Raw genomic sequence first — 23,909 nt, 5'->3', positions numbered from 1 at the left:
AGCCATGCCTCAGAATGATTGCTTGCTAAGTCTAGCTTCTGGAGCTCCACCCCAGACTTTCTGAATCAGAATTTCTGGGGATATGGATCAGAAATGACATCTTTAAACAACCTTGTCAGGTGATTCCTGGGTAGCCAGCCTGGCATTGGTTCATGAAATGGAGTTTGGGAACCACTCCTTTACTGGCAAATGCATTCCTAAAAAGTTGTTTGTATGTAGAAATTTTATTAGTGGAGTAATAATTCAAAGTAATAGGCAAGTAGACTATTAAGAGGCAACCTCCTGCAAATCTCCTTGTTCAGCAGAAGAAAAAGAAATCACTTTATTTGGAGTGTTTATATTAAATAAACACCCCATTTAAATGTAAAACCCCTGACAACTTTCCATAACATGTGACAGCACATTCGAATTTCTGGTATTAGTGATGATATATGGTTGTACAAATAGAACATGGGAAAAATAATTCAAAATATTTGAGTTTCCTCTAGATTTATGCAAAATGAATGGCCAGAAGGTAATATTGGAAAAGAGATAGTGCTAGTAGGATGTGATGCTGATAGAGCATGGCTTCAAAATGGACTTATCTACCATGTAGCCCTTTTGAGGTTGCAGGGGAAATTGAGACACCAATATAGGTGGAAACCAGATGGTCACTCATCTCAACTCAAGCTCCAATAAGGATTAGACTATATGACTTCCAAGATTTCTTCTAGCTTTAAGATTTTAAGTTTGTGTTATTTGCACACTATCTACCTTGAAGATGGGCAAAAGGAAAAAAGTGGGCAGGGGATACAAAGTTCAAGGATCAGTCTAATTCATCTTTCTTTTTTCTTTTTTTTTTTTTTTTTGAGACGGAGTCTGGCTCTGTCGCCCAGGCTGGAGTGCGGTGGTGCCATCTCGGCTCACTGCAAGCTCCGCCTCCAGGGTTCAAGCCATTCTCCTGCCTCAGCCTCCCGAGTAGCTGGTACTACAGTCGCCCGTCACCACGCCCGGCTAATTTTTTTTGTATTTTTAGTAGAGACGGGGTTTCACCGTGTTAGCCAGGATGGTCTTGATCTCCTGACCTCGTGATCCACCCACTCGGCCTCCCAAAGTGCTGGGATTACAGGCATGAGCCACCGCGACCGGCCTAATTCATCTTTCTAAAAAATGCACAGACACAGATGATTCTGAGGCTGAAGGTTTGTTTCCTAAAGCCATGTGATATTTTAAGATTGTCATTTTCCTTTAAATAAAGCATATCTGTTACTAAAGTGTCTCTTCGTTTTCATGAAAACACGTCGGTTTGGCTAGTTGGAATGCTGGCATAGTAATTTGCTTAGCAAATGCTCAAAAGTCATCGTTGAGCAAGAAATTGCTAGTGTTTAACCTTCCAACAACCAAGCTTGCTTCTTTTCCTCTCAGAGGGTGTCTAACCTCACCCCCAGAACTTTCTAGCTCCCCTTCAATTCCAGCTCCTTCCCTAATGCCCATTGCTATAAACAGGCTAGAAATCAGAGATGAGTTCTGACAGCAATATTTCAGGAAGGAAATGGAATCCAAGCAAGTCTTTTGTGCACCTGGGTTGGAATCTCTCTTTCACAAGGTCTGTCTGAACTATAGGAATACCTGCCCTGTGCAGCTTTATATTACTCTCCACGGCTGCACAGCAGACAAGCAAAACACAGATAACCAGTGCTCTGACCCAAATTCACATTCACAGAGTAATGAGTCAGGAAGGACAAGGCACCTAGAATAGAGCAGTTTCAGGTAGAGTAGTTGATAAAGGGTTAAATTTAACATTGAAGTGCTTTCTTGCTAGCTAGTTCCTTAGCTTTTGGGTGAGAGGGTACAAGGAAAGGAATTAATTCCCAAACATTACTGTGCCTTGATCAGTGTGTTGGGAGCATGGAGTTGTATTTTTATTTGGAGGCTATGTCCTGCCCAGACATTTGTCTCCCCACCCTAGGCCAAGGAAACCTGGGCCTGGGTTACCTAAGAGGATACCAATTCCCATAGCATTTTCCCCAATGAGTTTGGTTTCACCTACCTTAGAAGTGGAGACGCAATGGGCCTGGTGGTGAGAAACAAGCAAGATTCCACCATGGACCAAAATCTTAAAAGGCCCTGTTGTTATTAGTGCCCACAGTCACTTGCTCCCAGGCCAAGGGTAGGAAGCTTCTTGGTCATGTCGTCACTGTGCGTTTCTGCGGTTTGCAATAGTCTGCATCTGAGCCAAAGCACCCCCAACACCCTAATCCCCTCCTGGCTTTAAGGGCTCCAGGCTGGAAAAGCAAATAGTCCAGAGTGATTGCAGGGGCCAGCGGACCCTATGCAGTTCATATCAGACTGTTCTGAGGAGTGGTAAGTCACTGGGTCTATATTGCAGCTATTTTTAGTGAAACTGAATTCCTTCCCCAAGTTCTCTTGCTTCCAACTTGTTCTAAGTGTAGGAGACCAGCTGTGGTCAGATCATCTTACTGGACCAAGGCTCTGTCAAGGCGAAGGGACCAAATCAGGGAGGTGGAGCAAAGAGCTCATGGCTGTTGGCGCTTTGGCTCTTTCTCACTGTCTCAGACATCTCCAGAGCAGTAGGATCCTTTGGAAAGGAAAGTGTCACTACACAGTGGAGTGGGGATTCCCCTCTAATCTGGCGGAAACTTGACAGGTAGATGACATGAGAGGGAAAAAAATCGAGAAACTGGCAGACCTTTCCGTTTTTCCCCTCAATTCCTAAATACACACACACACACACACATCAGATTCTACAGGCCAAACCCAGATCTTGGACAGACTTGCCAGAAGGGTCTAGAAAAGAATGTCATCATCCACGAGCCAGGCCAGAGGTGAAAGTATGAGGAGGACTAGTGCCTAGTCACTTTCCAGCTGTCATTTGTTATTCTAAGAGGGAGTTTTAATGGGGAAAAAAATTCCAGGAAGATTGATTTTGGCTTTGAACTTTGGCAAGAAGTGTTAATTCAGAAGAGGCAGTTCTCTGGGCTCCTGAGGGTGCCAGCTTCTTTCCCTGGCTTCATCTAGGTAAGTATTTTACCAACCGTGGGCTATGACCCATTAGACAGTAATGAAATCTATCTAGTGGGCCATCATCAGCATTAAAAAATGAAAAAAAAAATAAAATGTATAAAATTATTTTTAAAAGTTTCACAGAAAATACTCATTGTTACTATATGCAATGGAGTGTATTCCACATAGTATGTTCTGTAAAACTTTCGTTTCTTCTATGTATGTGTGTACTCAATCGCTGCATAAAATGTATTTTTTTTACTCGTGGTCACCATAAAATTCTACTTTTTTGGAAAACACTGCTTTAGATGATTCGGTAGAGAAGCGCATGAAGATAAATCATTTAGCACTCCCAATTTTATGAATACTACTACTGTTACTATAACCACTATCTTAGGGGTGTTCATTTTATGTCAGCACTATTCTAAGTATTTCATTTTCATCATTTTCTTCAGCTGTTATCATAACCTTCTGTGATAAATTTATCTCAGTTTCACAGAAGCAACAGCAGAGGCTCGATATCAAGTTCAAGACCTATCAAGAGGAAGTGCTGGGGTATAAACATAGGTCTGTCTGTCTCCAAAGCTCGTGCTCTAAAAAATTCTACACTATTTCCCTCCTTAATTGGTCAATACATAGTTAATTCTATTTGTTAAACAGATATGAAAATCTTGGCTGTGCTGGTAGCTTTATGTAAAATCAAATGAAAATGTTTAGAAAAATAATTTCAGATTCCGAGAAACTTCTAGTAACCTCTTATTTAAAAAGATGGTTTAATTTTGAATTAGTTCACTATTTTACTCAGAACCTCACACCCCCAAACTGAGCCTCAAGACTCTCTAATGAACATGTGAAAGATCACCTGAAGGAATATGATTTTAAGGCACTCTATTTTCATGGCCTTACCCCTCTAGTTACTTCCATTCTATTCCACACAGAAATCTTGTCCCAGGGCGCATTTGGTTTTTTGTCTTTTTATAGTTTGAGCTAAATCAGTTCAACCACTTTTTGAGTTGATGAGGAAAAAAATCATAGTTATTCTACTTCCAAAATAAGCTTCTCTTTTGGGTACACAGAAAGCTCAGAAAAGGCTGAAAGTTTCAAACTTCCCACTACACATATGGGGACTACTAGGTCCTCATTACTTTCAAATTTACTTTAAAAATTCCTAGTGATTTGCTCATTTTGCAAACTCCTATGTTCTGTTGTCATTTTTGTAATTTCATGGCACAGACTCTGCGTGCATGCCCAATATGCTATAGACCAGAGGTACTGGTTTCCATGAACTGGTTTCAAGTGGAAAGTGTGTTGTGGGGAGAGGGAGAAAGGTTAAGTAGGAGGAAAATATTGAATACAGCCTCCCGCAGAGCCCCTGTGGGAGTGCAGGTGAGATGAAAGATGCCCCAAAGGGAAGTATTTCCTGGCTGCTTGTGTGGATCAGAGCTACACCACATGGCTACTGGCTTCACAATGGTATTTTCTCCAAACCAGGGAAAGCTGAAACCTGACCTAACTGGCGATTAGCTTCTCTGTAGCAGATCCTGGCCTTTCATCAGAGCTTCTCTGATCTTCTTTGTTTGGAATGAAAACTAATGGACTCATAAACACATGCGGAATTTCCAGGCAAGAAGTTCTCCATTGTTACCAGTGACATGGCCAGATGCTGGGGTCACAGGTGCTGTCAGGAATCCAGCCCAAATCTCAGCTCCCCAGCATGCAGGCCCTGCAGCTTCCTGGCTGGGCTTGGCTCTTAGGGGCAGACATTCACCCCCACCTGTAGCCACATCCTTCCGATGCTTTTCAAAACAGGAACAGTTGTCTCAGTCCTTGCATTCTCCTGGCTATTCTATTTTTGCCGGGATGGAATAGGATATTGCAGGGCTTCTCCGGCCAGAGCTGGGCAGACTTTTCTAAAGGGAGCCCAGGACTCCCTGCCCCAGGGCTCCCCACCCCAGGGCATGCTCCTGACTGTATCTGTTGCAGTCACCACATTCATGGAAGCAGTGTGGAAAGGACAAAGGAAAGGGGCTCTACTTAGCAACCTTACCACTCTGCTGAAAGCTTCGATGAACAAAAGGACATTTAATAATAGAATTCCTCCTCTGGTATTTATAGCACCAATTGCTCAAAGCTGTTTTAGGTTTTATTTTTTAAATCCAAGCCTTTGTCACAATCTCCCCAGGAAGTGGAGCAGAAGCCAGGTATTAGTAACTCCCCTTTGCAGACCAGGAGACTGAGGAATCAATGGAGAGAGACTCTTCCCAGTATGGACAACAAGCAAAGACAGCTGAGAGCTGTCTATGTCTGAAAGCACAGAGCCCATTCAAACACTGTGCCAGGATGACGAGGCTGTGGTCCTTAACTCACCGACTCACTAACTTAATCATCCATTCACCTAACATTAAGTTCTGATTATTTCCTAGCCACTGCACTAGGCACCAGGGATACAGAGACAAATATGTTATGCTCTCCTGTTTCTTCAACAAACAAATTTCAAGGAAACAAAAGAAGGAGGGCAAACTTAATGATTGAAAGAGATTTGAAATATACATGAACCAAATGTAATGTGTGGACCTTGTTTGGATCCTGAATCAAACATACCAAATGCAAGAACATGTTTATGAAACAAGAGGGAGTGGATATTTAGTCATTACGGAATTGCTGTTAATTTTTTAGATGTGATATAGTCACTGTGTTAAAATTACCTTACCATTTAGGGATATATACCAGAGCATTTATAGATGAAATGACATGATGGTTGAACTTAAAGGGAATGGGTAGGGGATATAGAAGAACCAAGAATGCCCTTGAGTTGATGATTGTTGCAGCTGAATAATGGGTATGGGGTAGTTAATTGTACATTTCTCTTTAGTTTTGTGTATGCTTGAAAATTTCTACAATAGATGCATATTTTTAAAACAGAAGTCATGGTACGGTAACTGCCTTCAAGGAACTCCCAGAGTCTACATTCCCCAGAGACGCTTATTGACAGCCATTTTTGATGAGCTCAACCTCTCCTGAGCTAGAGAGGTCAACATCAAATAATGTAAGGCCCCAGCATAGGGCCACAAGTTCAGAAACAAGTTAGCTGGAGCACTGCAAGGCAGGACAGGAGTAACTCTGACTGATGTGGGTCTTGATGTCATTTCTCTCCCCATCAAAGACTCACCAGGTGATGTTTGAACTGGAAGGGTCCTAAGGTCCTCAGATAGGGAAACAGGCTGAGAGGCTGGAAGTGCTTCCCCAATGCTACACAGCAAACAAGTGATAAAATGAACAGCCTAAAACTGGGGCCTTTGACTTCCCTAACAGGACCCTATTTTTTAAACATGTATAATATGCCCCCTACATGCCAGCAATCATGCTAGGTACTATTATGTTGTAATTTCATCATTAGATTCTCGAATACCGAGAAATCCATATTTAGTCCTTTCTGCTGCACTTAGTCCAGTATCCCCCACACAGTAAACACTTGACTGGAGTTGGATTTAATTAGGGTCGGGTCCTGAAGAACAATGTTTGTTTGTCATTAGGATGGTAGGTTTTAATCCAAATACAACGGCTGTCTTTTTAAAAAAGGGAAATTTGGACACAGAAACAGAATTATGTATAGGGAAGACGACGTGAAGGGAGATAAGGAGAAGACAGTCATCTACAAGTCAAGGACAGAGGCCTGGGACATATCCTTCCCTCATACCTCCCTGAAGAAACCAATCTTGCTGACACCATGATCTTGAACTTTTAGCCTCCAGGTCTGTGACACGAAACATTTCTGCTGTTACAACCACCCAGTCTGTGGTACTTTGTTATTGCAGACCTAGAAAACTAATACAGTTTATATGAGCAGGCAGCTAAGTGGAGGAGGAGGAGGAGGAGGCTGAAGGAGGGTTGACGAAGAAATTCATTCCACAGATGCCTATTGTGCCCCTTTGATGTGGCAGGCACTGTGCAAGGCACCATGGGGGCTATAAAGATGGCATTTTGCTCCCAGTGTCCTGATAAGTAGTCGTCATAGAGATGACATGTTCATTCACAACTATCATATAGGAAGCAGAAAGTAACTAGAACCATGAAGAAGTACTGGTAAAGTGCCAGCGAAGTTCAGAACAGGAGAAAGAACTCTTTCAGCTAAGAGAAGGAGAGAATTAGAGAAGACTAAATACAGAGGGTGTCCGTTAAAGTATATCTTAAAGATTGAATAAAATTTAGACAGGCTAAGATATTAGAAAAGGGCATTCCAGTGGAAGAAATAGCATAGGCGTAAGCATGGCAGTGACATCAAAAGAGGGGACTCCAGTGGGAACAGTGAGGAGTTTTTCAGATCAGGGTCTAAGGCGGGTGAAAGAGAATCTAAGGAGAAAAAGCTACCCAAAGGTACGCAGGAAACCAGTCAGAAGGCAGTTGCAGGAGTGTAGCTGAGACAGACGATGGTGACCTGAAGTAGGGTAGATAGACAGCATAAGATTTACGGCCGAGAAGGTAGCTCACAATTGACTTATTGCAACTTTTTCTCAGGTTCATGTCTATGGCAGACAGAGGGGTTGAAGTCACTTGGTTTAGTAAACTAATAGGACTCAGATGAGTCAGAGTGCTCCTGCTTGGGGCCAAGCTCATGCTAGGACCTGACTGGTGCTTCCAGGCCCAGGAGTGAGCAAAACCATGGTCAATATCCTCAGAAAGCTCAAGCTGGGGAAGATGGGGGCAGTATATACACAACTAATTGCACATTCATCTCACTCCACTTTGAGAAATGCTAAGAAGGAGATATATGGGATACTGAGTGTGTGTGTGTGTGTGTGTGTGTGTGTGTGAGAGAGAGAGAGAGAGAGAGAGAGACAGAGACAGAGACAGAGAGAGACAGAGACAGAGAGAGAGAGATCTTCCCAGTCTGAGCATTCATCAGTCTAAGCATTCATAGAGAGAAGGCTTCTAAGAGGAAGTAATATATCCATTGAAAACAGAAATTAAAGGAAATTTGTGATGAAGTGGTGGGGATTGAAAGGAAATCCTCTCAAGTAAAAGGAAGACTGAATTGGGGAAAACCTTGAGAGAAGGTTAATGTAGTTGGAGCGCAGAGAGCTGGGGCGAGCATGGCATGAGATGAAGTTAGATAGGCAGAGAAGGAATAGATTACACAGGGCCTTCTGGGCCATGGTAAGGAGTAGAAACTTTGTTCTGAAAGCAGTGGGAAGCCATTAAAGTGTTCTAAGCGAAGTGTTGATATGCTCAGATTTGCATTTTTAAAATATCCTACTGGCAACATTGTGGGAACTTGAATGGTGGAGATGGGAAAAGAAGCAGGGGACCAAATGACTGAGAGTCACAGAGAACCAGGTGAGAGATTACAGTGGCCTGGAATAGGGGGACGGAATGAAGATGGAGTGAAGTGGACACTTTTTATAAAAATTTAGGAACTATAATAAACAGAATTAGGTGCCTATTTGGAAGCAGGGGTGGAGTGGGATGAGTCAGGGATGACTCCTGGGTTTTTGGCCAGAGTAGCCAAAAAACGGTAGGGGTAGGATTGCAGCGAACATATTTAGGAGGGAGTGAAGGTCATGAGATACATTTTGGAATTCCATGCCCAATATTTGCTGAGCAGCACTGTAAGGATGTAGTGGCTTCACCAGGCTGAAAGCTAAGTTTATCTAACATCCTCTCATTTACAGCAATCTGCAGGCTAAATCACTGAGCAACCTAGGGTGTCCTGGTGCCCCATTCCTCATTCCTGTCCCTGTGAGTATATCTCAGGTGATCATGCTGGGTCTGTGCTCCCTGTGATCTCTGTTCTCCAGGAGTTCCTTATCTGGGACCTTGTATGGATAGGTTCAGCCCTTGGGCAGTATGAAACAGGTGGAGTCAAAAACAAGGAGACTCTGGATCAGTCTGGAAATTCTTAGACAGACCACAAGGCCACTCCCACTCCCACCTCCTACCTGGAGAAACCTGACATATTTTCCCAGTCACGAGCCCATTTGTTCTCCACAACACTACGATGACAAAGACAGGAAATGAAACAGCTGACAGATGTGGAGACTGAGGCCAGAGAAGTTAAGTAACCTGTTCAAGTCATTGAACAGATACTCAATGTGTGTGCTTTGGGGACGGTACCTTCTTTGTTCATCTCTCTCTCTCTACCTCTCAGTATCCCTAGCATTTAGCACATGGCTTGGCACAGAGAAGGGACACAGCGAGCACTTAGTGGAAGATATAAAATGATATCATTTATTTTAAGTAAACAAAAGAAACAGTAGCACCTTCTAAATCTCTCTAGACATCATCTAAAGTTCCAATCTAAAGCTGTCTGGATGCCTTTTCCAGAAATACAAAACATGCCCTACAAATACAAAACATTCCTCTACAACAAGTAGTTTTAGGGGAACTACTTTTATTTGTTATCATTTGTTATGTATCTAAGCATTTCAAAGTGCCAGGTATAGTAAATGATGGGGCCTAGCCTTCTACAAGTCATATGATCCTTTGTTTAAATAAATTTAATCAAGTGCCTTCAACAGACACAGAAATTGCCATCTGGGAATGTGAAATCTGCAAGGGAAGCAGCAGACCTTTATTACTAGAAGCCTGGGTCAGCAATAAAATTGGCAATGCTGGAGGTGGCGAGTACAGGTTATGGGGTAAAGTAAAAGAGGAAAACAGCTCTCTTGGTGGGAGAATCCATAAAGGCAGAGACAGAGGTGTACAGCGTGGGGTAGGAGGAAGCCGGCTTTGGAGCTGCTTAGGTTTCTCAGACTGAGGTCTGCATGTCATTAGGGAAACCTTACCAAAGGTCCAATGTATTTTTGGTTGGGAAGGTGAGGGAGAATGGCTGAGAGGGACTTCTCTCTCTGTTAATTGCAAATAACAGAAACCCAATTTTAGCAGGCTTTCCCTGTCAGACTGGCCCCTTTCTGATCACCTCAGAGATCTACATCTACTAAAAAGAGATCTATTTTCCAATAATTCCAACCAAAACTCTAGAATTGAGTTCCATGTTTAATCCTAAACCATCAATGTGGAGAAGAGGCTGGAATGTATCAATAGGCCAGGCCAGGCCCACATGCCTATGCCTGAGGGATGGATGGGCAGGAATCCCACCCAAACTAGTTGGTGAGAGAAGAGAGGCCAAATGATTCCTCAATGAAAAGTTAACGTCATCAGAAGATGGGGAGATGAATGCTGGGTAAGCAGAAATAACCAAAGTACGCTCACCAGAGGACAAGACTGCAGAAAATAACACACACGGAAAATTTTGAGGGGAATGAGTCAAGACAGGAGATGAGGAAACAGCCTTGGATGTGGATGGGAGAGGAATATTGGTGGAGATAAGGGGCCTCCTTGAGACCATCTGCATGTTCTTCAGGGATTATTGCTTCGTGTTTGGGACCGTGACAAAATTTTTCACAGAACTAAGAGAAAAATGCTCCTCTGCTGGGATACCCAAAACAGAAGCATCACTTGTGGGCAGGAATTTGAAAAACGTAGTAAGGCCCTGTGTCCACAAATTTGTTTCTTAAAAACTAGCCAGGCATGACTGTACATGACTGTAGTCCCAGCTACTTGGGAGGCTGAGATGGGAGGATTGCTTGAGCCCAGGAATTCGAGGCTTCAGTGAGCTGTGATCATGCCACTGCACTCCAGCCTGGATGACAGGGTAAAACCTTGTCTCAAAAAATAGTAAGAAAAAAGTAGGGCCTGAAGTTGGTCATGTGCTGGGGAGCAGCGAAATGCATGTGTCCTGGGCTAAGCAAGTGTGCATAGTTTTTTTGTTTGTTTTTGTGTGTTTGGTTCTGCTGTTCCAAGCTCCTTCATAAATATTTGCTATTACAAAGGATAAAATGATTAGTACTATTCCACAGAGTACCACCAGGCGTAGTCTGGCTGCCCATGTGACTAGGGAAGTCAGAGAGTAGAAATGAGAAACTGAAAAGTTATCTATCAGCCTGTTGGGGTCATTCCATCTCGTTCAGCTTCAGTTTTCTTGTCTGTAAAATGCAGATAATAATATTGTATTTATAAATACTTAGCATCCTACCTAGTTCATGGTAGACACTTAAAAGTAGTAGTTCCTTTTCTGCTCTATCCCCCTTCCCACAAGCATACACACCCCAAGGTAACAAGGAAAGCCAAGGCCATTTTCTAAAAGCATCTGTTCACTCACTAGCACACTCTTAGCCAGAAAGCCTATACACAGAGGAAAAGCACGCTATCTTTGTGCCCCTCCTCACTGCCTGAGGTCACTCGTAATTGCCTGATGACCTTCTCCATCTTACTTGCCTAAGAATCTGGGACCGTTACTGGTCTTCTCATTCTGATCATTCTGCTTAACCAGTAGATTGAGAGATTCATAGCATTTCCAAAACTCAAGTGAGCCACAGGGGTAATCTGGTCTGATTCTCTTCCCTGTTTTACAGATGAGAAGACTGAGGCACAGAGGGGAGAAAGTTTCACAGTATCTTAGGAACAGAGTCAGGAATAGATACTGGGACTGAAAGACCAGTGTTCTTTCTACTATTGCACAGCTGTTACAAAGCTGATTTGTTGTTTTCACCAAATGTAATATATACTGTGGCAGCTAAACCAGCTTCTTCCAACATACATCTACAATAAGGGCTTTCAGGAATGAGGCAAAGGGATTAAGTGGGGACTACTCCTCCAAGAAAAGAGTCATCCTTCTATTTACCCAACCAGGGCCGATTAAATGTAGTGAGGAATGTGAAAGAAGGAGGTCTCTAGGTCTGACCCACATATTCACAGAGGACCTCAAAATTAAATATTTGACTAGTCTTTACTTGACAATAATGACAACAACAGCAACAACAGCCGCATGGTACTTGCTAGGTATGAGACCCTATTCTGAGTCCTTTATAGATAATAACACATGTAATCCAAATGATGTTATGAACTACAGTGATATTTTAAGTGCATGTTAAAATTGTTACTATGTTAATATTTTAAACATGATACAAGTATTGTGACTCTATTTTGGCATCACTGGTTTTCTTAATATATCATGAGCTTCAAACAATGAAAGAAGCCTGGATCTATTGACCTTGGAAAAACTCTGCCACCATCTATCATCTGTCATCCATCATCTATCCATCTATCATTCATCATCCATCATCCATCCATCCACTCATCCATCCATCCATCCATCCACCCACCCACCCACCCATCCATTCACCCAACCATCCATCCATCTGACGTTGCTGAGTTCGTCCCATAAACCAGGCCCTGTGGTTGGTGCCAGTGATATGCAGATGGAGAGAATATAGTACCTGTGCTTGAGTTGTTCACGGTTTGTTTGGTAAAGGAGGAATGACTATGAACAGACCATAGGGCATGGAAACCACTTGGAAACAGTGGCATAGAGTACAGAGAGGAGGCACCTTGCCCATTCTGTTTGCTTGATTGTTTTAGAGGGAAGTGTCGAGGAAGACCTGCCCAGGAAGGTGACACCTCAGAGGAGACCAGGATAATAAGAACAGAAGATTCCAGTGAGAGTTCTTCAGTCAATAAGTCATAATATTCTTAGAATATCTCATGAAAATTGTTATCACTCTCGATAAATGCATTTATATATTTGTAGATGTATTTCACCTTTTCAGAGGTGAGTTTAACATTTAGCTCCATCACTCAATAGCTGTGAGACTTTAGGTCTCAGTAACCTAATTGGTAAAATGAAAGTAACAATAATACTTGTCGTCCTCTCAGAGTAGTTGTCACCATGACATCCAAAATCGTGTGTCAGGCGCCTGCAGAGACTTGACAATTAATAAGTTGTAGCTTCTTTTTTTTTTTTTTCCCCCAAGTGGAATTTAACTTTCAAAAGCAGTGGGATGACAACATAGCCAAGAGGGTAAATTGATCTTTTCTTGTTTCATATGGAGTCCATTTTTTTCTGCCTCTTCTATCATGCATGTTATTCTATGTAGCCTCATTTTCCCAAGTGGCTTCCTATGGCCAACCTCTTAGATTATTTGGAACCCCTTAGGGTATTGAGAGCAGAGTGGGAGGCAGTTCTTTCCCTTGTGGAAATCTTTTTTTTCCTCCCTAAAATGACTTCAACGTCTTTTCTTGTAGGGCCCTTAGAAGTTTCTCAGCCACATTCCAATCCCCAATTCGAACAGAAAAATGGCATGGGCTGGAGGTGATGTGTCAGACCTTTGGTAAAATATCTCCACCGCCCCAACTAATTTCTTAGCTTACCTTCTAGGGTCTGTATTAGTGTTCTAGGGCCGCTGTACCACAAACTGATTGACTTAAAACAACACAAATTTATTCTTTCACAGATCTGGAGGCCAGAAGGTAGAAATCCAAGTGTAGGTGGGGTGGTTCCTTCTAAAGGCTCTGAGGGAGAATCCATTGGCTGCTGCCTCCTTCCTAGCTTCTGATGGTTGCCTGTGACCCTTGATGTTCATAGATACATCACTCCAATCTCTGCTGTCATCTTCACACCCTCCTCTTCTCTATGTCTCTCTCAGTATTGTCACCCTTTCCTCCATCTAAAAAGGACACTTGTCATTGGATTTAGCACACATCCAGATAGTCCACAATAATTTCATGTCAAGATCCTTAACCTAGTTACATCCACAAAGACCCTTTTTTCCAAATAATGTCACAACCATAAGATCTAGGAATTAGGACTTTGACATGCCTTTTAGAAGTCCATCATTCAAGCCACTACAGGTCTTATTTCTTTGACCAAATCAAGCCTTTTCAATTGTTGGGTTTAGGCTTGTGTGTGTGTGTGTGTGTGTGATGTCACTACCTTTGAATAAAAGAAGAAAAAAAATAAGATCAGTTACAAGTTGGTGCCAGACACAGGGCTAGGAACTGTATATGCATTGTTTTATTGAGTCCTCACAACCTTTGTGGAAGGCAGATGTCATGATAATCCCTATTTTGCAGATGAGGCTGAGAGTGATTCAGTAATTTGTCCCAGGTCACAAAGCTAGTACATAGTGAAGTTGACATTCAAACTCATCTCTGCCTAATTTTGAAACTTAATTGATTGGGCATTGACCCTGGGCAAAGTACCCTTCTATGTGTTTTACAAATCAAAACACACCTGGCATTCATAAGAACCCTACACATTGAGTACATTATTAATAGCTCCTTACCACAGAGATAAGGAATTTGAGGCACAGTGAGATTTAGTAATTTGCTCAAGATAATATATCAAAAAGAGCAATCATGAACGTGGATGTCCTTCATCATCGAGGTTAAAAACAAAGGTTTACTGAACACTTACTACCTGTCACCTTGTTTTTTCACAATGAGTCTTCCCTGGAAACCTATGAAACAGATACTATAATTATTCCATTTGATAGAAGGGAAAATGAGACTTGGAGGGGTGAAATGACTTGCCCATGCATGATAGAAGTGAAACACAAACCCAAGTCTTTGCAGTTGGCCAGCTATGTTATTTCCACTGTCCTTTATTGCCTTCCAGAGTCATCACGTGGATCTAGTGAGCTAATGTGGTGACTCGGTCTCACTTTGAAAAGAAGGGTCCTATGGAAAACTAAGTAATTATCAGTACACTTATAGTACTCTTCTTCATCATCATCGTCGTCATCATCATCATCATCACCATCATCGTTGTCATTATTGTCATCAACATCAAAAAATTACTGTAGTTGCCCAACCAGAAAAGTTCAAGGACAGGGACAGTAGTGCCCAGGGGATGCTACTGGCTTGCACAGCTCTGATCTGACTCTGATACTTTTGAGATAAAAATTACATAACCTGAGGAAGGGAGGATAAGTTGGCATAAAGCACACAGTTCAGCCACATTGTAGTCATGTTTGAAGTGTCTAGGTGTTAAGTGTGTGCCTCTTGGCAACAGCTGAAAAGAGGGTCAGGACAGAACCACACACATCCTGCACACAGGACTGCACAAGGAACTGAGAAAGTAGAACATGAAGGTGCAAGAGAACCATGTGGCACCAACTGCTTCTCAAGGTGAGCCAGCTGTTAAAAATGCTGGGGCATGGTTGGGGATGGAGGAGGATAGAGTTAATGCCATCAGAAATACAGTCTGAATATGCACCCTAGAAGTATGGGACAACAGGGATCCAAGCATACAGAGCAGGTTCCGCAATACACTAGATTTCCTTGGGTTTCTTTTTGAATGATACAACCAGTCCTGAACCATCGGGTGGCCTTGACTCCTTCTTCACCCCTATTGCCTGTGTGACTTGCATTGTGGTGGTGGTCCTGGTCCCAGAAGTCTCCACAGGTGCTATGTCTGTGGTTCCCACCTCTCTTTTGAGAAACTGTTCCTATTCCACCATGATTATGTGACTTTAGGGAGCCACCATTCCTAGCACCTCACCTCCCATCCCTGCTACTGTTGTGGAGGTAGGTCCAAATATAAAGCGCTCTTAAGATATAAACCTGGCTAATTCACATTCTTTTCTGGGATTTTTCTCATTGGAGCTAGAGATGTAAACCCTTTCTGTTCTTGGACCAATGGCGTGGAAGGATGTGAACTTGAGGCAGCCCTGTAGTCGAGTTTCTCACCACACGGAGAACGCCAGCCTCCAGCAGGAAAGAATACAGCTGATGCATAAACAGAAGACAGACAAGGGGAAGAAAGAATGCTTAAAAGCACTGTTTCTTTCTGATTTCCAGTGGTCCCCAAGGCCGGCACTACTCTTGTCCTTTCCCTGGCTTGATCATGGGAATGATTATAGTCTGCCTTTTGGGGGAGTTTAAGCTCAATTGAATTGTGTTTCTGTAACTTGCAACCAAACAGCTCTTATATATCCATGTGCCAATAAGAGACATAGTAATTCTATGTAGTCCAAAACATTGGTTGCCTCATAAGATTTTTTTTCTGAGTCAACTAGCTCCATTTTATAGATGAGGAAGTTGAGACACAGAAAAGTTAAATGAATTGCTATTCAGTAGGAAAGCCTGGAATCTGTGTTTTCCCCTACCCCATTGCTACTAAATATTGTTAATTTCACCCCTGCAATACATCTTGTAGCCTTCATTTTCTTTCTGTCCCTTCTGTCATCTACCTAGGTTATGGCACCTTCACCTCTTTCCTAGTGTACGACAGTAACATCCTCACTAGTCCCCCTGCCTCTCTCCATCTCCAATCTATTGTTTCCCAATCAGTATTCCTAAAACATTCTCTCTGGTTGTGTAATTTTCTCAGCTAAAAAAAATACTTGAGGGCTTCCTATTGCCTACTCAATTAACTTGTTAACCTGGCATTCAAGGCCATTCAAAATCTGAGCATAATCAACCTTTATATGTTTCTCTTCTTTCCCCTTGATCATCATTGTCCAGATTCCAGCTATATCAGTATGCGTTCCTGCTTCCACTCCTTTGCTCAAGTACATTTTCCACCCAAACTGCCTGGCTGTCCACTTTGAAAATCCAACTGGTTCTTTAAGGTCCATCTCAGAGGCCATCATTTCATACATCCTTCACAGGGCCACTAATTATCCATCATGTTCCCCTCTCAGATCCTGATGAATCCTTCCTTCCCCCTTGTTTAGGGCACTTTTCTCATTCTGCTGAATATTATAGCCATGCTAAAGTTTTTCTTAAAATTTTTACCAAGCCAAGAGTGCCTGGAGGACAGAGCCTGTGCTTTCCTTCCTGTTTTCATTCAACACACATTTTTCAGTATTGTCTGTATGCTTGGCCCTGTGCTTTGTGCTAAGTATAGTTAATATTATTAGATAATATGCAAAGCACTAGTCTAAGACCTTAATGTACATTAGCTCGTATAATTCTTAAAATAATTCTATAAAGTAGGTATTGCTGTGCCCATTTTACAGATGAAGAAACAGAGGCACAGAGAAGTTAAGTAACTCGCCCAAAGTTACACAGCTAGTGAGTGGCACAGTTGGCATACAAACCCATGCAGTCTGGCCCCAGAGACTGTGCTCTTAAGACTACACAAGATGCCTTCGAAAGCCATCTCCTCAGAGTGATCCAAGATGGCTGATTAGAGGCAGCTGTGGTCTGTAACCCTCACAGAGAGGAATGAAAAGGGACAAGTGAATTCAGCACTTTCAGCTGAGATATCCAGGTTCTCCCACTGGGGCCGACTGGAGGAACAGCTCCACCCGTGGAGAATGAGGAAAAGCAGGGAATTGGTGACGGCCCACCGGGAAGCAGCACGGAGCCAAGGGAAGCAATCCCAGGCCAGGGAATCAGTAAGTAATTGTGTGACCCTGCCTGGGAAACTGTCCGGAGCTGCGCGCCCCGGCCATAGCAAATAATAATTAATGATTAAACGCCCGAGCTCTATTCCTTTCCACCTTCTACCTCCTCCCTAGATTTGTTGTTTCTCTTTTGTATCAATACCTCATAATAGATGGCGCTCTTCCTGCTGCTTCTTCACTTGTTTTTCCCCCGCGGCCACGAAAATTGTTACTTTGTAGCACAGGCACCATCCCGTGCCCGGGAAAATTACCAACTGACAGCGCAGGTGCAACATGACGTTTGACCAGAGAAACCAATACCTACTTGGTCACGCCCTCTGCGATGAGATCATCTCCGCCTCTGGCCCAACCCCTTCCCCTCCAAGTGTATATAAGGCACTGCCTTACCACCATTAAACGAGACTTGATCAGAGCACTGTCTTGTCTCCATTTCTCGTGTCTCTTGTTCCCCAAATTCCCACTCCCTCTTCCAGGGCCTGCTTCGACGATCCCGCGGGCCGGGATAGGAAACCACACTTCTCCCATGGATCTTTGCAACCGGCGGATCAGGAGATTCCCCTTGTAAATCCATGCTACTGGGGCCTTGGGTCTAATACACAAAGCTGTGTGGGGTTTCAGCATAGCAGCCACTCAGCTGCACACCGAGGCTTAGAAGTTTTATATATTCTGGCCCTGAGTTTCCCAGCACGGTGGGAAATCCTTCCGTACATATCCCTAGGAAGGGAGCTAAATCCAGAGGAGGAGGAAGCATCTTTTTGTGGGCCCCATTCACACAGCACCTCACAAGTTAAGATTTACTGGCTTGGAATCCCAGCCTCTAATGGCAGTGAGTTGGAAGCTACTTGAGATGGTCCAAGTTCCTGGGGGAATGGACAGCCACCATCTCTGTGATTCAGTAGACTCAGCCACTCCAGCCTGCCAGCTGTGGAGAATACAGATGATCCAGACAAGGAAGGTTCTCCTACAATGCAGCACTGCTGCCTTGCCAGATTGTGGCCAGACTGCTTTTATTTTTTTTTTCTTCTTTTGGTTTTAAATTATACTTTATATTCTAGGGTACATGTGCACAACGTGCAGGTTTGTTACATATGTATACATGTGCCATGTTGGTGTGCTGCACCCATTAACTCGTCATTTACATTAGGTATATCTCCTAATGTTATCCCTCCCCCCACCCCCCACCCCACAACAGGCCCCGGTGTGTGATGTTCCCCTTCCTGGGTGCAAGTATTCTCATTGTTCAATTCCCACCTATGAGTGAGAACATGCAGTGTTTGGTTTTCTGTTCCTGCGATAGTTTGCTGAGAATGATGGTTTCCAGCTGCATCCATGTCCCTACAAAGGACATGAACTCATCCTTTTTTACATAGTATTCCATGGTGTATATGTGCCACGTTGTCTTAATCCAGTCTGTCATTGATGGACATTTGGGTTGGTCCCAAGTCTTTGCTATCGTGAATAGTGCTGCAATAAACATACATGTGCATGTGTCTTTATAGCTGCATGATTTAGAATCCTTTGGGCATATACCCAGTAATGAGATGGCTGGGTCAAATGGTATTTCTAGTTCTAGATCCTTGAGGAATCACCACACTGTCTTCCACAATGGTTGAACTAGTTTACAGTCTCACCAACAGTGTAAAAGTGTTCCTGTTTCTCCACATCCTCTCCAGCACCTGTTGTTTCCTGACTTTTTAATGATTGCCATTCTAACTGGTGTGAGGTGGTATCTCATTATGGTTTTATTTGCATTTCTCTGATGGTCAGTGATGATGAGCATTTTTTTCATGTGCCTGTTGGCTGCATAAATGTCTTCTTTTGAGAAGTGTCTGTTCATATCCTTTGCCCACTTTTTGATGGGGTTGTTTTTTTTCTTGTAAATTTGACTGAGTTCTTTATAGGTTCTGGATATTAGCCCTTTGTCAGATGAGTAGATTACAAAAATTTTCTCCCATTCTGTAGGCTGCCTGTTCACTCTGATGGTAGTTTCTTTTGCTGTGCAGAAGCTCTTTAGTTTAATGAGATCCCATTTGTCAATTTTGGCTTTTGTTGCCATTGCTTTTGGTGTTTTAGACATGAAGTCCTTGCCCATGCCTATGTCCTTAATGGTATTGTCTAGGTTTTCTTCTAGGGTTTCTATGGTTTTAGGGCTAACATTTCAGTCTCTAATCCATCTTGAATTAGTTTTTGTATAAGGTGTAAGAAAGGGATCCAGTTTCAGCTTTCAACATGTGGCTAGCCAGTTTTCCGGGCACCATGTATTAAATGGGGAATCCTTTCTCCATTTCTTGTTTTTGTCAGGTTTGTCAAAGATCAGATGAATGTAGATGTGTGGTATTATTTCTGAGGGCTCTGTTCTGTTCCATTGGTCTATATCTCTGTGTTGGTACCAGTACCATGCTGTTTTGGTTACTGTAGCCTTGTAGTATAGTTTGAAGTCAGGTAGCCTGATGCCTCCAGCTTTGTTCTTTTGGCTTAGGATTGTCGTGGCAAGGCGGGCTCTTTCTTTGTTTCATATGAACTTTAAAGTAGTTTTCTCCAATTCTGTGAAGAAAGTCCTTGGTAGCTTGATGGGGATGGCATTGAATCTATAAATAACCTTGGGCAGTATGGCCATTTTCACAATATTTATTCTTCCTATCCGTGAGCATGGTATGTTCTTCCATTTGTTTGTGTCCTCTTTTATTTCCCTGAGCAGTGGTTTGTAGTTCTCCTTGAAGAGGTCTTTCACATCCCTTGTAAGTTGGATTCCTAGATATTTTATTCTCTTTGAAGCAACTGTGAATGGGAGTTCACTCATGATTTGGCTCTCTGTTTGTCTGTTATTGGTGTTTAAGAATGCTTGTGATTTTTGCACATTGATTTTGTGTCTTGAGACTTTACTGAAGTTGCTCATCAGCTTAAAGAGATTTTGGACTGAGACGATGGGGTTTTCTAAATATACAATCATGTCATCTGCAAACAGGGACAATTTGACTTCCTCTTTTCTTAATTGAATACCCTTCATTTCTTTCTCTTGCCTGATTGCCCTGGCCAGCACTTCCAACACTATGTTGAATAGGAGTGGTGAGAGAGGGCATCCCTGTCTTATGCCAGTTTTCAAGGGGAATGCTTCCCGTTTTTGCCCATTCAGTATGATATACGCTGTGGGTTTGTCATAAATAGCTCTTATTATTTTGAGATATGTTCCATCAATACCAAATTTATTGAGAGTTTTTAGCATGAAGGGCTGTTGAATATTGTCAAGGGCCTTTACTGCATCTATTGAGATAATCATGTGGTTTTTGTCTTTGGTTCTTTTTATATGCTGGATTATGTTTATTGATTTGTATATATTGAACCAACCTTGCATCCCAGTGATGAAGCCCACTTGATTATGGTGGATAAACTTTTTGATGTGTGCTGGATTCGGTTTGTCAGTATTTTACTGAGGATTTTTGCATGGATGTTCATCAGGGATATTGGTTTAAAATTCTCTTTTTTTGTTGTGTCTCTGTCAGGCTTTGGTATCAGGATGATGTTGGCCTCATAAAATGAGTTAGGGAGGATTCCCTCTTTTTCTATTGATTGGAATAATTTCAGAAGGAATGGTACCAGCTCCTCCTTGTACCTCTGGTAGTATTCGGCTGCAAATCCATCTGGTCCTGGACTTTTTTTGGTTGGTAGGCTATTAATTATTGCCTCAATTTCAGAGCCTGTTATTGGTCTATTCAGGGATTCAACTTCTTCCTGGTTTAGTCTTGGGAGAGTGCATGTGTCCAGGAATTTATCCATTTCTTCTAGGTTTTCTGGTTTATTTGCATAGAGGTGATTATAGTATTCTCTGATGGTAGTTTGTATTTCTGTGGGGTCGGTGGTGATATCCCCTTTATCATTTTTTTATTGCGTCTATTTGATTCTTCTCTCTTTTCTTCTTTATTAATCTTGCTAGAGGTCTATCAATTTTGTCGATCTTTTCAAAAAACCAGCTCCTGGATTCATGGTTTTTTTGAAGGGTTTTTTGTGTCTCTATCTCCTTCAGTTCTGCTCAGCTGTTAGTCATTTCTTGCTTTCTGCTAGCTTTTGAATGTGTTTGTTCTTGCCTCTCTAGTTCTTTTAATTGTGATGTTAGGGTGTCAATTTTAGATCTTTCCTGCTTTCTCTTGTGGGCATTTAGTGCTATAAATTTCCCTCTACACACTGCTTTAAATGTGTCCCAGAGATTCTGGTATGTTGTATCTTTGTTCTCATTGGTTTCAAAGAACATCTTTATTTCTGCCTTCATTTTGTTTTGTACCCAGTAGTCATTCAGGAGCAGGTTGTTCAGTTTCCATGTAGTTGAGTGGTTTTGATTGAGTTTCTTAATCCTGAGTTCTAGTTTGATTGCACTGTGGTCTGAGAGGCAGTTTGTTATAATTTCTGTTCTTTCACATTTGCTGAGGAATGCTTTACTTCCAACTATGTGGTCAATTTTGGAATAAGTGCAATGTGGTGCTGGGAAGAATGTATATTCTGTTGATTTGGGGTGGAGAGTTCTGTAGATATCTATCAGATCCACTTGGTGCAGAGTTGAGTTCAATTCCTGGATATCCTTGTTAACTTTCTGTCTTGTTGATCTGTCTAATGTTGACAGTGGGGTGTTAAAGTCTCCCACTATTATTGTATGGGAGTCAAATTCTCTTTGTATGTCTCTAAGGATTTGCTTTATTAATCTGGGTGCTCCTGTATTGGGTGCATATATATTTAGGATAGTTAGCTCTTCTTCTTGAATTGATTCCTTTACCATTATGTAATAGCCTTCTTTGTTTCTTTTGATCTTTGTTGGTTTAAAGTCTGTTTTATCAGATACTAGGATTGCAACCCTTGCCTTTTTTTGTTTTCCATTTGCTTGGTAAATTTTCCTCCATCCCTTTATTTTGAGCCTATGTGTGTCTCTGCACGTGAGATGGGTCTCCTGAATACAGCAAACTGATGGGTCTTGACTCTTTATCGAGTTTGCCAGTCTGTGTCTTTTAATTGGACCATTTAGCCCATTTACATTTAAAGTTAATATTGTTATGTGTGAACTTGATCCTGTCATTATGATGTTAATTGGTTATTTTGCCCGTTGATGCAGTTTCTTCCTAGCATCGATGGTCTTTACAATTTGGCATGGTTTTGCAGTGGCTGGTACCGGTTGTTCCTTCCCACATTTGGTGCTTCCTTCAGGATCTCTTGTAGGGCAGGCCTGGTGGTGACAAAATATGTCAGCATTTGCTTGTCTGTAAAGGATTTTATTTCTCCTTCACTTATGAAACTTAGTTTGGCTGGATGTGAAATTCTGGGTTGAAAATTCTTTTTTTAAGAATGTTGAATATTGGCCCCCACTCTCTTCTGGCTTGTAGTTTTTCTGAGAGATCTGCTGTTAGTCTGATGGACTTCCCTTTGTGGGTAACCCCACCTTTCTCTCTGGCTGCCCTTAACATTTTTTCTTTCATTTCAACTTTGGTGAATCTGACAATTATGTGTCTTGGAGTTGCTCTTCTCGAGGAGTATCTTTGTGGTGTTCTCTGTATTTCCTGAATTTGAATCTTGGCCTACCTTGCTAGGTTGGGGAAGTTCTCCTGGATAATACCCTGCAGAGTGTTTTCCAACTTGGTTCCATTCTGCCCGTCACTTTCAGGTACACCAATTAGATGTAGGTTTGGTCTTTTCACATAGTCCCATAATTCTTGGAGGCTTTGTTCATTTCGTTTTACTCTTTTTTCTCTAAACTTCTCTTCTCACTTCATTTCATTCATTTGATCTTCAGTCACTGATACCCTTTCTTCCAGTTGATCGAGTCGGTTACTGAAGCTTGTGCATTTTTCACGTAGTTCTCGTGTCATGGTTTTCAGCTCTATCAGGTCATTTAAGGACTTTTCTACATTGGTTATTTTAGATAGCCATTCATCAAATCTTTTTTCAAGGTTTTTAGCTTCTTTGTGATGGGTTCGAACTTCCTCCTTTAGCTCAGAGAAGTTTCATCGTCTGAAGCCTTCTTCTCTGAACTTGTCAAAGTCATTCTCCATCCAGCTTTGTTCCATTGCTGGCGAGGAGCTGCGTTCCTTTGGAGGGGGAGAGGCGCTCTGATTTTTAAAATGTTCAGCTTTTCTGCACTGCTTTTTCCCCATCTTTATGGTTTTATCTATCTTTGGTCTTTGATGATGGTGACGAACAGATGGGGTTTTGGTGTAGATGGCCTTTCTGTTTGTTAGTTTTCCTTCTAACAGTCAGGACCCTCAGCTGCAGGTCTGTCAGAGTTTGCTCGAGGTCCACTCCAGACCCTGTTTGCCTGGGTATCACCAGCGGAGGCTGCAGAAGAGTGAATATTGCTGAACAGCAAATGTTGCTGCCTGATCGTTCCTCTGGAAGCTTCATCTCAGAGGGGTACCCGGCTGCATGAGGTGTGAGGTGTCAGTCTGCCCCTAGTGGGGGATGTCTCCCAGTTAGGCTACTTGGAAGTCAGGGACCCACTTGAGCAGCAGTCTGTCCATTCTCAGATCTCAAACTCCGTGCTGGGAGAACCACTGCTCTCTTCAAAGCTGTCAGACAGGGACATTCAAATCTGCAGAGGTTTCTGCTGCCTTTTGTTTGGCTGTGCCCTGTCCTCAGAGGTTGAGTCTACAGAGGCAGGCAGGCCTCCTTGAGCTTCGGTGGGCTCCACCCAGTTCGAGCTTCCTGGCTGCTTTGTTTACCTACTCAAGCCTCAGAAATAGT

General features: G+C 42.4%; 1 protein-coding gene across 1 annotated transcript in view; it reads right to left on the bottom strand.

Annotated features, from left to right (window-relative positions):
- The window catches only part of LOC105481355 (fibroblast growth factor 13), a 626,871-nt gene extending 624,594 nt beyond the window's left edge, over window positions 1-2,277 (bottom strand). Inside the window, exon 1 of the mRNA XM_011740881.2 lies at window positions 2,030-2,277. The gene's annotated coding sequence lies outside the window, so the exon portion shown is untranslated. The remainder of the gene's footprint in view (window positions 1-2,029) is intronic.
- Between the last annotated feature and the right edge of the window lie 21,632 nt (window positions 2,278-23,909).

The sequence above is a fragment of the Macaca nemestrina genome, chromosome X (assembly GCF_043159975.1).
Source record: "Macaca nemestrina isolate mMacNem1 chromosome X, mMacNem.hap1, whole genome shotgun sequence".
Classification (NCBI taxonomy): Eukaryota; Metazoa; Chordata; class Mammalia; order Primates; family Cercopithecidae; genus Macaca; species Macaca nemestrina.
The sequence above is the reverse complement of the archived record's forward strand: the minus strand, read 5'-3'. Positions and strand labels throughout refer to the sequence as shown.